This window comes from Ranitomeya imitator, chromosome 2 (assembly GCF_032444005.1).
Source record: "Ranitomeya imitator isolate aRanImi1 chromosome 2, aRanImi1.pri, whole genome shotgun sequence".
In the NCBI taxonomy this organism is placed as follows: domain Eukaryota; kingdom Metazoa; phylum Chordata; class Amphibia; order Anura; family Dendrobatidae; genus Ranitomeya; species Ranitomeya imitator.
In genome coordinates, this window is record NC_091283.1 from 219,737,836 (window position 1) to 219,751,106 (window position 13,271).

Consider the following 13,271-nt stretch of genomic DNA (forward strand, 5'->3'; position numbering starts at 1 on the left):
TGATAAAATTGACCTTCAAGTGAGTCCAAGGTCTACTAGGAATCTCCAATAGTTGGAGAGGCCCCAACAGAGTATGAGAGGTCTTAGAACTCGCACAGACTCTGCAGGTGGCTACATACTCTCGGACATCCTGATGAACCCCTGGCCACCAAAAACACAGAGTAAGAAGATCAGTGGTGGCTTTATTACCTGGATTTCCAGCCAAGACTGAATCGTGATGTTCACTAAGGACTCTTAGACGAAGATTCATAGGAGCAAACAGTTTACCTAATGGACAGTCAGCAGGGTCGCTTCCCTGAGCATCAACATCCTCTATTTCAAGATCGGGGCACATAGACACTATAACCATCCCTGTTTTCGCCTCACCCCCCTCTTTAATGCAAATTAAATTGTATACCCCACTGAGGTCCTGTTTTGAAAACCATTTTGCTCCTACAATCTGATTAAAGAGATCAGGGATCAGAGGCAGCCAATATGGATCCCAGACCATGATCATATTGAGTTGGGAAAGCTAGGCATGGGTGTTACCCCCATCTTTTTTCTTTACTAAAAAGAACCCCGAGGCAATGGGGGATGAGGATGGTCTGATATGACCCTTTGACAAAGTTTCTGCAACATATTCCTTCATGGCTTGCCTCTCTGGACCAGAGATAGTGTATACAGTCTGCTGTTAGGCAGCTTGGCCCCAGGAACAAGGTTAATGGTGCAGTCATAAGGATGATGGGGAAGAAGTTCTTAGCACCTCTGCTCCGAGAACACATCTCCAAAGTCAGACAGGTATTTCGGCATAGACTGGGTATCCACCCTAGCAAGTCGGATACCCAAGCAGTGTCCTTGACAATGCTCACTTCACTTTATCACTTCCCTGTGTCTGCCAGTCTACCACAGGATTGTGCAGAGTGAGCCAAATAAGTCCCAGTACCACAGAAGAGGGCAGGCCCTCTAGCTCATAACAGTCTATTACATCAGAGTGCATGGCCCCCACCTGAAGATGTAAACCTCGGACGACTTGAATAAAATGCCCCTGTCTCAAAGGGGCGGAGTAGATGGCGATTATGGGTATGAGTCTGGACAATGCATGTTTGAGGCCTCGGACCTGGATGAACCTAGTGTTAATCAAGTTAAACCCCGCCCCACTGTCCAGAAATGCAAATGGAGTGCCCGCTAGGGCTATGGGGTACTCAGTACCAGGCCAGTTCTGCTATTAAAGGGGTGGTCATGGTGGCAGTGACCCGGTCCATGGCCCTGGGCATCCAGTAAAAGGGGGTTAATGGAAATGAGAATAAAGTCTAACGTAGTATGTTCGTGATGCCACCTGTGGTATTCGGCCAGGGGGCAAGTCAAGCCTTTTTTCAGGTGTCCCTTCTCGTGGTGTTTCTGGGCTCTATCTGCTGCTGTGCCTTCGGGTGTAATGGTGGCCAGGAGACTTGGAATCTCCTGCCCGCCGGTTTCTGCTGTGGGGCATACAGTTACCCCAACAGCCTCGGATTTCCAGATTTCCAGCCTTCGGTTTCTTGATCCAGGAGTGAGCCCACTTGCAGCTCCTTTCCAGTTTCTCTCTCTCCTCCTTTGCTCCTTCTCCCCTCACTGTCTCGCACAATCTGTCTGACTCTCCTGTCAGGAGCTGCAGAGTCACAGGTCTGCTCAGCTCCAGCTCTCCTCACAGACCCCTCACTGCTCACTCCCTAAATCCTCCTCCAACCAGAATATATATAGGTAAGCTACCCTCAAACCGGGTCTAGAGCTCCCCCTTCTGGCCTGGAGACAGAACAGTGTTGTATGTGAGTAAGGCAATACCACTGTAACAACCGAATTCCTGGGGTGTTACACAGACACATCTACCTTAATTTCACCCAGGTGAATTTCAGCTGGCAGAAAATATTATGCCCTACCCATGGAAGTGATGAGTGCACCTGGGTTGCCAACCTCCCCACAACCCGGGCCTCTTCGTTTTCCGGCAGCTGTTTACTATGAAGTCGGGAAGGACACGTGCGAACAAAATGGCCTCTTTTTACCACAGTAAGAATACACTCCCCTTTGCGCCAAACCACAGACAGTTTTCCTGAGTGCGTTACTGCATCCACCAGCATGGGTTCCTCAGATGACTCATTCCTGATTTTAATTAGCCCTGGAAGTCCTGCATACAGGGGTGTCTCCCTATGTCTTTGCTGAAGACAGCGATTAACTCGGATTGCCAGAGATATGGCTGCCTCAAGGCAGACTGGAGTCCCATACAGAGCCAAGGCATCTTCCACCTTTACTGTAAGCCCCTCACAGAACTGGCTACAGAATGCAGAATCATTCAACTTATTCAAAGCGTCCGTGGCCCACCTCCGAAACTCAGAGCAATACTCCTCCTTGCTGAAGTTGGCGCAGTGTGGACTCAGCCGTCTGGGTTGTCATAAACACCCATGCTTTGGGGTCCCCCTGAGGGAGTGAGATTATTATCCCCACACGATGCTCCTCTATACCTGAGGAAACAGGACGTAACCTAAAGTACAGTTTACAGGCCTCTCTGAAACCATAAACTTGTCACGCCCCCCCAGAGAACCAAAGCAATCTTGGGCTCCACTACGGTTTGCCTGCGAGACATGATTCCTACAACATGATTCCTCTAGACTGAGCTGCTGTGGTTGTCCTGTCAGAGCAATAATAGGATCTATAATGGAAAAAAAAATGGTTACTGTTATGATAAGGTAATTCAGTACCACAATGGACATAGAGGTCAGAGCACATACAGTGACCTGACAATAACCCAAAAACATAGAACGAGCTCTGAGACGTGGGAACTCTGCTGACCACAATCCCTAATCCTCTCCAACCACACTAGAGGCAGCCGTGGATTGCGCCTAACGCTCCCTATGCAACTCGGCACAGCCTGAGAAACTAGCTAGCCTGAAGATAGAAAATAAGCCTACCTTGCCTCAGAGAAATACCCCAAAGGAAAAGGCAGCCCCCACATATAATGACTGTGAGTTAAGATGAAAAGACAAACGTAGAGATGAAATAGATTTAGCAAAGTGAGGCCCGACTTTCTGAACAGAACGAGGATAGGAAAGGTAACTTTGCGGTCAACACAAAACCCTACAAAAACCACGCAAAGGGGGCAAAAAGACCCTCCGTACCGAACTAACGGTACGGAGGTACACCCTCTGCGTCCCAGAGCTTCCAGCAAGCAGGAAACAACAAATAGACAAGCTAGACAGAAAAAAACAGCAAACAAAATAGCAAAGAGGAACTTAGCTATGCAGAGCAGCAGGCCACAGGAACGATCCAGGAGGAAACAGGTCCAAAACTAGAACATTGACTGAAGGCCAGGATCAAAGCACTAGGTGAAGTTAAATAGAGCAGCACCTAACCACTTAACCACATCACCTGAGGAAGGAAACTCAGAAGCCGCAGTACCACTTTCCTCCACCAACGGAAGCTCACAGAGAGAATCAGCCGAAGTACCACTTGTGACCACAGGAGGGAGCTCTGCCACAGAATTCACAACAGTACCCCCCCCCCCCCTTGAGGAGGGGTCACCGAACCCTCACCAGAGCCCCCAGGACGACCAGGATGAGCCATATGAAAGGCACGAACAAGATCGGGAGCATGGACATCAGAGGCAAAGACCCAGGAATTATCTTCCTGAGCATAACCCTTCCACTTAACCAGATACTGGAGTTTCCGTCTTGAAACACGAGAATCCAAAATCTTCTCCACAATATACTCCAACTCCCCCTCCACCAAAACCGGGGCAGGAGGATCAACAGATGGAACCATAGGTGCCACGTATCTCCGCAACAATGACCTATGGAATACGTTATGTATGGAAAAAGAATCTGGAAGGGTCAGACGAAAAGACACAGGATTAAGAACCTCAGAAATCCTATACGGACCAATGAAACGAGGTTTAAACTTAGGAGAGGAAACCTTCATAGGAATATGACGAGAAGATAACCAAACCAAATCCCCAACACGAAGTCGGGGACCCACACAGCGTCTGCGATTAGCGAAACGTTGAGCCTTCTCCTGGGACAAGGTCAAATTGTCCACTACATGAGTCCAAATCTGCTGCAACCTGTCCACCACAGTATCCACACCAGGACAGTACGAAGACTCAACCTGCCCTGAAGAGAAACGAGGATGGAACCCAGAGTTGCAGAAAAACGGCGAAACCAAGGTAGCCGAGCTGGCCCGATTATTAAGGGCGAACTCAGCCAAAGGCAAAAAGGACACCCAGTCATCCTGATCAGCAGAAACAAAGCATCTCAGATATGTTTCCAAGGTCTGATTGGTTCGTTCGGTCTGGCCATTAGTCTGATGATGGAAAGCCAAGGAAAAAGACAAGTCAATGCCCATCCTACCACAAAAGGCTCGCCAAAACCTCGAAACAAACTGGGAACCTCTGTCAGAAACGATATTCTCTGGAATGCCATGTAAACGAACCACATGCTGGAAGAACAATGGCACCAAATCAGAGGAGGAAGGTAATTTAGACAAGGGTACCAAATGGACCATCTTAGAGAAGCGATCACAGACCACCCAAATGACTGACATCTTTTGAGAAACGGGAAGGTCAGAAATAAAATCCATAGAGATATGTGTCCAAGGCCTCTTCGGGACCGGCAAGGGCAAAAGCAACCCACTGGCACGAGAACAGCAGGGCTTAGCCCGAGCACAAATCCCACAGGACTGCACAAAAGCACGCACATCCCGCGATAGAGATGGCCACCAAAAGGATCTAGCCACTAACTCTCTGGTACCAAAGATTCCAGGATGACCAGCCAACACCGAACAATGAACCTCAGAGATGACTTTATTCGTCCACCTATCAGGGACAAACAGTTTCTCCGCTGGGCAACGATCAGGTTTATTAGCCTGAAATTTTTGCAGCACCCGCCGCAAATCAGGGGAGATGGCAGACACAATTACTCCCTCCTTGAGGATACCCGCCGGCTCAGATAAACCCGGAGAGTCGGGCACAAAACTCCTAGACAGAGCATCCGCCTTCACATTTTTAGAGCCTGGAAGGTACGAAATCACAAAGTCAAAACGGGCAAAAAACAATGACCAACGAGCCTGTCTAGGATTCAACCGCTTGGCGGACTCGAGATAAGTCAAGTTCTTATGATCAGTCAAGACCACCACGCGATGCTTAGCTCCTTCAAGCCAATGACGCCACTCCTCGAATGCCCACTTCATGGCCATCAACTCTCGATTGCCCACATCATAATTTCGCTCAGCAGGCGAAAACTTCCTGGAAAAGAAGGCACATGGTTTCATCACCGAGCAATCAGAACTTCTCTGCGACAAAACAGCCCCTGCTCCAATCTCAGAAGCATCAACCTCGACCTGGAACGGAAGCGAAACATCTGGTTGACACAACACAGGGGCAGAAGAAAAATGACGCTTCAACTCTTGAAAAGCTTCCACAGCAGCAGAAGACCAATTGACCACATCAGCACCCTTCTTGGTCAAATCGGTCAATGGTTTAGCAATACTAGAAAAATTGCAGATGAAGCGACGATAAAAATTAGCAAAGCCCAGGAACTTTTGCAGACTTTTCAGAGATGTCGGCTGAGTCCAATCATGGATGGCTTGGACCTTAACAGGGTCCATCTCGATAGTAGAAGGGGAAAAGATGAACCCCAAAAATGAAACCTTCTGAACACCAAAGAGACTCTTTGATCCCTTCACAAACAAAGAATTAGCACGCAGGACCTGAAACACCGTTCTGACCTGCTTCACATGAGACTCCCAATCATCCGAGAAGATCAAAATGTCATCCAAGTACACAATCAGGAATTTATCCAGGTACTCTCGGAAGATGTCATGCATAAAGGACTGAAACACTGATGGAGCATTGGCAAGTCCGAATGGCATTACTAGATACTCAAAATGGCCCTCGGGCGTATTAAATGCAGTTTTCCATTCATCGCCTCGCTTAATACGCACAAGATTATACGCACCACGAAGATCTATCTTGGTGAACCAACTAGCCCCCTTAATCCGAGCAAACAAATCAGATAACAACGGCAAGGGGTACTGAAATTTAACCGTGATCTTATTTAGAAGGGGGTAATCTATACAAGGTCTCAGTGAACCATCCTTCTTGGCTACAAAAAAGAACCCTGCTCCTAATGGCGACGATGACGGGCGAATATGCCCCTTCTCCAAGGACTCCTTCACATAACTCCGCATAGCGGCGTGCTCAGGCACAGATAAATTAAACAGTCGACCTTTTGGGAATTTACTACCAGGAATCAAATCGATAGCACAATCACAATCCCTATGCAGAGGTAGGGTATCGGACTTGGGCTCATCAAATACATCCCGGTAATCAGACAAGAACTCTGGAACCTCAGAAGGGGTGGATGACGAAATAGTCAGAAATGGGACATCACCATGTACCCCCTGACAACCCCAGCTGGACACAGACATGGATTTCCAATCTAATACTGGATTATGGACTTGTAGCCATGGCAACCCCAACACGACCACATCATGCAGATTATGCAACACCAGAAAGCGAATAACCTCCTGATGTGCAGGAGCCATGCACATGGTCAGCTGGGTCCAGTACTGAGGCTTATTCTTGGCCAAAGGCGTAGCATCAATTCCTCTCAATGGAATAGGACACTGCAAGGGCTCCAAGAAAAACCCACAACGCCTAGCATACTCCAAGTCCATCAAATTCAGGGCAGCGCCTGAATCCACAAATGCCATGACAGAATACGATGACAAAGAGCAGATCAAGGTAACGGACAGAAGAAATTTTGACTGTACCGTACCAATGGTGGCAGACCTAGCGAACCGCTTAGTGCGCTTAGGACAATCAGAGATAGCATGAGTGGAATCACCACAGTAGAAACACAGCCCATTCAGACGTCTGTGTTCTTGCCGTTCAACTCTGGTCAAAGTCCTATCGCACTGCATAGGCTCAGGTTTAAGCTCAGGTAATACCGCCAAATGGTGCACAGATTTACGCAAGCGTCGACCGATCTGAATGGCCAAAGACATAGACTCATTCAGACCAGCAGGCATAGGAAATCCCACCATGACATCCTTAAGGGCTTCAGAGAGACCTTTTCTGAAAATAGCTGCGAGCGCACCTTCATTCCACTGAGTGAGTACGGACCACTTTCTAAATTTCTGACAATATCTCATCCTGACCCTGACACAGAGCCAGCAAATTCTTCTCTGCCTGATCCACTGAATTAGGCTCATCGTACAGCAATCCGAGCGCCAGGAAAAACGCATCGATATTACTTAATGCAGGATCTCCTGACGCAAGAGAAAATGCCCAGTCCTGAGGGTCGCCACGTAAAAAAGAAATAATGATCCTAACTTGTTGAACTGGGTCACCAGAGGAGCGAGGTTTCAAAGCCAGAAATAGTTTACAATTATTTTTGAAACTCAGAAATTTAGTTCTATCTCCAAAAAACAAATCAGGAATAGGAATTCTCGGTTCTAACATAGAATTCTGAACCACAAAGTCTTGAATATTTTGTACTCTTGCCGTGAGCTAATCCACACATGAAGACACACCTTTAATGTCCATCACTACACCTGTGTCCTGAACCACCCCAATGTCTAGGGGAAAAAAAAGGCAAAACACAGTGCAGAGAAAAAAAAATGGTCTCAGAACTTCTTTTTTCCCTCTATTGAGAATCATTAGTACTTTTGGCCTTCAGTACTGTTATGATAAGGTAATTCAGTACCACAATGGACATAGAGGTCAGAGCACATACAGTGACCTGACAATAACCCAAAAACATAGAACGAGCTCTGAGACGTGGGAACTCTGCTGACCACAATCCCTAATCCTCTCCAACCACACTAGAGGCAGCCGTGGATTGCGCCTAACGCTCCCTATGCAACTCGGCACAGCCTGAGAAACTAGCTAGCCTGAAGATAGAAAATAAGCCTACCTTGCCTCAGAGAAATACCCCAAAGGAAAAGGCAGCCCCCACATATAATGACTGTGAGTTAAGATGAAAAGACAAACGTAGAGATGAAATAGATTTAGCAAAGTGAGGCCCGACTTTCTGAACAGAACGAGGATAGGAAAGGTAACTTTGCGGTCAACACAAAACCCTACAAAAATCACGCAAAGGGGGCAAAAAGACCCTCCGTACCGAACTAACGGCACGGAGGTACACCCTCTGCGTCCCAGAGCTTCCAGCAAGCAGGAAAAAACAAATAGACAAGCTGGACAGAAAAAAACAGCAAACAAAATAGCAAAGCGGAACTTAGCTATGCAGAGCAGCAGGCCACAGGAACGATCCAGGAGGAAACAGGTCCAATACTAGAACATTTACTGAAGGCCAGGATCAAAGCACTAGGTGGAGTTAAATAGAGCAGCACCTAACGACTTCACCACATCACCTGAGGAAGGAAACTCAGAAGCCGCAGTACCACTTTCCTCCACCAACGGAAGCTCACAGAGAGAATCAGCCGAAGTACCACTTGTGACCACAGGAGGGAGCTCTGCCACAGAATTCACAACAGGTTACGGTCAGAGCTAATGTCACAACTCAGCTTTTGGGTGACCCTGGACCAGGGGATACTTCTCTGCTCCTAATACAAGGGTGCCCTAGCTCACCCTACTCCCTGGGATACTTCTAGAGAAGGGATCTGCCGTGCACTGTAGTACACCAACCTGATAAACAAGGCAACGTGAACTAGGGGTAACTGAAAATGCCTGGCATACAAATATTCACTCACATATAATAGAGGAATGCACCAGGGAGTGAGGGAGTGGAGGATGGGGAAAAAGCAAAGTAAGAGGAGGGAAACAAACAAACAAACCCATGCAACAGTCGCAGATAACTCCTCCAAACTCATTCCCATATAAACAACAAAACACCTCTCCTCCAAGCCATGCAGCATAAGCTAGCTCTGACAACGTGTTTTAATCAGGACACAGATTATATAGGGGATAAGAATGGCTAACGGAGCTCAGCGGAGAGCTCAGACTCCCAGAGCTCCCAACATGGCCAATTAACCCCTGTTATGCCAAAAGAAATAAACACCATTTAAAAAGAAGGTGAAGTACATCTTGTCAGTGCAGGAGTAGAAGCAATCAGATGCTGCGGTCTTCTGACGCCTCTCTGTTGTGGTTACCCTGTGATATGGGTCTTTCTCATGTATTACCCCATAGACTATCATAGGAGCAAGTGTTAGCCACAAAAGATGATGTCTGAACGAGCCCTAATGGTGACATTGAGGAGGTGTGATTCTGATGGGAGGTGTCTGCTATGGCGCCCACCATTCCCTGGTGATGTGATGACCTTCTTTAGCTGTGAGTAGACGAGTGCTTCTAAGACCTCTCTCAGATGAACGTACAGCATGGCCCAGTGCTATGTGATGTGTTATCGGATTACACTCGGACCAATGTTATACTATGTGGCAGCACACATTTACTATTTTTTGTCATGCTAATCCAGCGTGCTGCGAGTGGCTCCACAAATTGTATCATGTGCACCCATACAAGTCTATGGGTGCATGTGGAACATTGGACTGTAGTTGGATGACATCCGAGTGCAGTCCGATTTGAGCAGATACAGACAATGGAGAAGATGGAGAAATTAAGTTCTCCATCTTCTCTGCACCTGGATCACAGTAACCTGACGCTCCACACTCTGATCAGAGTGTCATTACAATAATCGATCCGATTGACTCAGAAAGGAAAATCATCACTCGTGTGATTGATCTAATACAACATTGTTCTGAATGGTAAATGAATATGGGATCTATGGGACTATGAGATCTATGGACATATGAGAATATGGGATCTATGGGAATATGAGATCTATGGGAATATGGGATCCATTAGAATATGGGATCTATGAGATTGTGGGATCTACATGAATATGGGATATATGGACATATGGAATCTATGGGAACATGGGATCTATGGGAATATAGGATCTATGGGAATAAGATCTATGGGAATATGGGATCTATGGGAATATGGAATCTATGCACATATGAGATATATGGGATCTTTAAGAGTACGTAGTAAATGGGAATATGGGATCTATGGGAATATGGGATCTATGGGAATATAGGATTTATGGGAATATGAGATCTATGGGAATATGAGATCTATGGGAATATGGGATCAATGGAAATATAGGATCTATGGGAATATGGGATCTATGGGAATATGGGATCTATGGACATATGGGATCAATAGTAATATGGGATCAATGGGAATATGGGATCTATGGACATATGGGATCAATGGGAATATGGGATCTATGGACATATGGGATGTATGGGAATATGGGATCTATGAGAATATGGAATCTATGGGAATATGGGCTCTATGGACATATGGGAATATGGGATCTAGCTACTGATTTGAAAAAAAGGTGATTTAGTTATTGATAAAGGTCAATGGCTTATTTTAAATTGTAGACGCCGACACCAATACAATGACCATTACTTTCTGTTAACAAAATGTACATTATTCTAGAAATGTATTTACCAATTTTCTTCATGACATTGCAGAAATATAAGTCATGACTTTCCCCCCTGGGCATTTATGCCAATATAACAAATATTATCATGAGTTGGGGCTAATACTAAGGAAGCGTCCGCCATTAGTCTCCTGAATGTAATAGATTGCGATGAATAAAGTAACATTAATAGAAATGTCTATTACTAATTCCTTCTAACTTTGTGGTCTCTCCGTACATTTTCCGCCCCTTGTAAGTGACGTTACTTTCACAAAGTATCTGCGGTTCCAATGACAAGTACACTTCTATTATGGAACTCGGATCTTTCGATAAGTGGCGACATAATGGAGAACGCCTGCCCAGAATCCTATGGTCACACACGCGTCCCCTCATATTCTTACCGTACGGTGGTCTTGGTCCAATATTCAGCCCAGAATCTCTTCCTCCGAGACGCAGCAGCTGCAGATCTATCTCCAAGGTTGATTTGTGATTTGTGGCCCTTTTATTGTTTGGCTCTTTTATCCCTCTGTTGTCGGCATCCCTTTCTTCTCACCATCTCTTCTATATTCATGGCTCCTCCACTTTCTTACCTTTCCGCTCCCTCCGCCTCTCTCCTGTTTGTTTTCATGATAATGAAAGAGACTAATTATTCTCTAAGGGAACACAACGCCAGAAAATCACAATCATAGCGTCCTGTACCCAGAGATAATGTAAACACGATAACCGCGTATAATAATAAGAATGAGTCCAATATCACTTATTTACCATGGATTTTACAGGTTAACCCTGTAACGACCAGACACTTCTAGAACACGGGGGGCCGGGTTCATTCCACGATGACTGAGGTCACCGCTCCACTAGCCCCTGACAAAGCCTGGTGCGAAACACACGTTGCCGTACTGTGCCGAGTGTCTGCTCCATTGATGGTGGCATGTGGTGGTCATTGGCCTGTGCTGTTGGGGTCCTCCTCATAGTTGGGGCCGGTTTACCTAAACGTATATATTTGTGTTTGGTATGACATTTTGGCATTGAGTTACTGCGCTCAGAGCTCTTTTTTTTTGAGGAGTCATCTTTATAATTGAAATTCTTTATCATTCTTACCGTATTTTATCATATTCTTGGTCCCTGAATTGATTTTTGGTTATGTGTTACATCCCCACTGTTTTATACTTCTTATTTGCCACAGTGTAATTGGCCATCGATCACTTTTTTCTGTTTTTTATTCAATATATAATTTCTTTCTTCTAGTATTTGTGTATTTAATGTTTAATTAATAAAATGTGGACATACTTATGTGTACGGATTTTTTGGTGTTTATCCAGTTTTTGAGTTATTATTATTATTATTATTATTAATAAGTTGTTTATAGGTTTCAAATATTGTATTTCTTTCTTTCTTTCTTTGAGTTGTTGGCGTTTTGTACCTTTTTTTTCCTACTTTTTTTTACCTATTCATCTTTCCATTTTCATCTTTTTTAATGTCATTTTGTTATGCTTTCATCAACATTTTTTTTTGAATATGTGACTTTTTGCCCCAGAATGTTGTAAGACAGGTTATAGACAAAAAATAAAGAGCAATTTTTTGATTTTGCACAAAACTATATGACCTGTGTACGCCATATGGTTAATTTGGCACAACTGTCAGCGGCCTCTGTAGTGGTCGGGTAATATAAAACTTTGAAAATGTCATGAAAATAATTTTATCCTACTTTAAAGAGAATATGTCAGCATTTTTTTTTACTATGTAATCTCAGAGCAGCATGATGAAGAGACGGGAACCCTGATTCCGGCGATGTGTCACTTACGGGGCCGCGTGCTGTAGTTTTGTTATAATCCCTTTTCTTTGCTGTAGATGTAGCAGTGCTCAGAATGCTGAGCTCTGTATAACCCCGCCCACACACCTTATTTGCAGCTTTATGTGTACATTATGCATGGTCAGCAAGCAGCCAATCAGTAGTTGGGGGCAGGGTAACATAGATTAGCTGGACTGGTTGCATGTGACTCATAGGTAGTAAAATCTCTTGCTGATAAAACACTGATTGCATTAAAACTACAGCACACAGCCTAATAAGTAACACCTCACTGGAATCAGGGTCTCTGTCTATCTTCTGCTCACAGATTAAATAGCTGAAACCTGCTGATAGATTCCCTTTATGTTCTGCATATTATTATACACTGCAGATTAAAAATATTTGTGAAAAATAACACACTCAAGATAATGGTGCTACCCCATATTTTCTATCCATTTAAATTTTTTTCCTATGCCAGTCACCTTATCCTTCATATTACAACTGGTGAGAGGGTTAATATGACAAGGGAGATATATACCTAATCATTTAAGGGTTAACTTTGTGCTTTCCCTCTACAGAGGTGCAGATTAAAAACACACCTTGGGTTTTGGTCTGGTAGAGAAGTGTGTAAGGTCTGCTCCATGGCAATGTTCTGTGGGTTAGGAGTCATCGTAGAATCCTAGAATGTTAAAGGTGGAAGGGACCTCCAGGGTCATCGGGTCCAACCCCCTGCTCAAAGTAGGATTCAATAAATCATCCCAGACAGATGTCTGTCCAGCTTCTGAAGACTTCCATTGAAGGAGAACTCACCACCTCTCCTGGCCGCCTGTTCCACTCATTGATCACTGTCAGGAAATAGGAAGAATTTCTTATTACTTCAATTATTGGGTTGAGCGAAACGGGTCGGCCAGATTCAGAAGTCGCCGACTTTTGGCAAAGTCGGGTTTCATGAAACCCGACCCGACCCCTGTGTGGGGTGGGCATGAGGTCGGCGATCTTCTGAACTGGAATCGGAATTCCGATACCGA

The 13,271-nt window shown here is 45.2% G+C and overlaps 1 protein-coding gene across 1 annotated transcript in view; it reads right to left on the reverse strand.

Moving 5' to 3' along the window:
* Nucleotides 1-12,960, reverse strand: part of CNGA2 (cyclic nucleotide gated channel subunit alpha 2) — a 72,563-nt gene extending 59,603 nt beyond the window's left edge. The window contains exons 1-2 of the mRNA XM_069748620.1: nt 12,843-12,960; nt 10,856-11,068 (exon numbers count right to left, since the gene is read on the reverse strand). The gene's annotated coding sequence lies outside the window, so the exon portion shown is untranslated. The remainder of the gene's footprint in view (nt 1-10,855; nt 11,069-12,842) is intronic.
* Between the last annotated feature and the right edge of the window lie 311 nt (nt 12,961-13,271).